The sequence below is a fragment of the Tympanuchus pallidicinctus genome, unplaced genomic scaffold (genome assembly GCF_026119805.1).
Source record: "Tympanuchus pallidicinctus isolate F22 unplaced genomic scaffold, pur_lepc_1.0 scaffold6, whole genome shotgun sequence".
Lineage (NCBI taxonomy): Eukaryota > Metazoa > Chordata > Aves > Galliformes > Phasianidae > Tympanuchus > Tympanuchus pallidicinctus.
Genome location: NW_026294780.1, coordinates 10226695 through 10229347, shown reverse-complemented (window position 1 = coordinate 10229347; position 2653 = coordinate 10226695).

The following is a 2653-nucleotide window of genomic DNA, read 5'->3' as shown; positions in this document are numbered from 1 at the left end:
GTTGCTTGGGGGAGAAAGCCACAGAAATCAAGGTGAGATAAAATATTAACTCTGAAGAAAACTTTAAAAAAAAAACAACAAAACAAAACAAAAACAAAAGCAATGCAGTAAGTTGTGGAAATCGGGAGAGGTGTAGACTTTGTAGTTTTTCATGTGTGTGAAGTAGAACTAATGAAATATGGGTTTGCATGGAGTTATGTCCACTGTAATCCATACCTCAAGCCAAAAGCCATCCTCCCACAATTCCTGTTAATGGATTATAAACTTCACATTGCCTATCTCCCACTCACCGCATTCTTCCTTTGTTTTTCCTTCGTTTTCCAGAAGACTTTCATCTTTGTGTCAGGTTCCCCAAGTGTCATCAAGCAAGAGCAGCCTTGTTCTGCTGGGTTTGGCACAGCTCAAGGTTTAGCAGGCCAAATGGAATTTACTGATCAGAAGAGAAAGCACATAGCGTAGCCTTTCTCACTGCTGAGAGCACTGAGAGACTCTTTCCTTCACCTAGCTATTAATTTTATCAAAAGATGCCGAAGTGTGAAACACTTTGAGTCTTTCTGCTGTGCCAGACTTTCTTGCAGTCAGCCCCCTGGTTCCAATTAGCAGCATAAGGGGTGACATGCAGGTACAAAACAAAATGTCTGAGTGTTCTTAGGACACAAGGCTAAATCTTAGGACATATCGGAACACAGATCAAGCCTTTGTGGTTAATACAAGGGATATATTCATCACTTGTATGTTCAGCTGTTTTCAGATTTCTTTTTTTGTGTAGTAACAGCACTAAAGACTCAGAGAACACTATGTTTTCTAGACTATGGAAAAGAACAAATGTCAGTGGCACCAAGATTAATAAGGAAATAACAGTTTTGAGGTGATCATGCTGTTGTTATTCTACTGCTTATCCTTCCAGGATGTACTCAGCTTCCATAAACCAGGACCAGGACTGGAAATCGACTGTTTTAAAAAACATCTCTATTAGTTATAAAGTCTCTTGGAAGACACTTGCTTTTAAATATGAGATATGCTAAAACTAGTTCAGTAATGAAAAGCAGAAGGAGAAAGACACAAGGGAAACAAACAAGAATGGTTTACATACGTCATGGGCATGTTGGATACATACTTTCATTTTTGAAATGGAATGTAATGAGCTATCCTCCCCTGCCACCTTAAGTTCAAAACAAACTGATCTGAATGCAGAATATGGCCAAGGAATCCCTAAATCAACAGCGGTCAAAAATTAGGAGATAAACCAGTAGAAAACTTATTCAATATCTTTCCTGCTTCCTATGTTCTTTCATTGTTCTGCCCTTAGGGGCATTTGTGTGGCCTCTACAACAACTGCAGTGCTCTTATACAAGTGACAACAGACAAAGATTTGACCCTGGTTTTGCTTTGCATAAGTGATATGCCAACAAATAAATGTGTAATTTTTGCATATTTTGTATGGGACCTCAAGAACAGCAAGGTTGATTAGAGTGAGGGACGAGTAGTGCCAAAGTAGGAGCAAATGACTACAAAACCCAAAATGGGGAGTAGTATGACTTGTCAAGGTATCAAAGAAAGAAGGAAAAAGTGAAGGATGGAGAAAGTATAGGAAGAGCTTAGAGAGGAAAATCCTGCCAACTAAAGGACCTGAAACCCTGGGTTCCATCAGTCCATGTGCAAAATGCTGATAGTGGAATGAAAAACAGAGCCCAGTGAGAGCCTGCTAATGCTGTGCCTCAAGTGTCTGCAGCTAGTGAAGGAGATTAAAAACTGGAACCTGCAGCTCAGAAGGGTTTCAGGAGCTGAGATAGAGTGGGTGAGTATTTCTGGCACTGGTGTCCTTTGAATGGGTGGTAGCGCCCACCTCAGCCATTGCAGGCTCTCTCCTTGGGTGTCACACTAACTCCACAGATTGATGAAAAATGCAGTTCCAAACCATCTCCACCACCCACCACTTTGCTCATATTACCATATTTGCAGACCCCCAAACTAGACACCCTGTAGATTCCTGTTGCAAAAGAGTTTGTCTTCTGTGACTTTGGATCACCTTCCCATTCTCCCAGGCAGCCATCTGTCCCTGCCCCTCCTAACCCCTTTCAGACAGAACATGTATACAAACCCACAGCAGCCCGAACAGCAACCAGCAGCCAAGATGCTGTCTCCTGGATGGTATTTCAGCTGCATGACTTACTGCTCTGTATATCAAGGGTGTGTTTTGTATGTTTTTTTCCACTTAAATCCTTCACCTCACACAGCCTCTTCAGATCTCTTAGGCCTGGTGTCTCTCTTTATCTCCCATCCTCCACTTCTTCCTCTGCCAACAACACCAACCTCCGTATCTTTTTCATCTTGTCCCACAGAGCATTTCTGTGCCTTCTCTACAGCCTGTTATGCTCAGGAAAAATCTGTTCATCGCACCTCCACCCGCATCTCATTGAAATTAGTGCTAAAAACTCAGTTCTGCTGTGAAACCCTGGAAAAATGAGAGGGAGGACTGGTAACAGAAATCAGAAGAGAATCTCCCAAGCTTGCCCTTGCATCAGCAGCAGCAATATGTGCCTGTGTCTTAGCAGATCTCTTCATGATCTTTTGGTTGCCACCTTTATTTTTCCTTTTCCTTCCCCATCTGTTTTTGGTCCCCTACCTCTCCTTCAATGCTGAATATAAATTA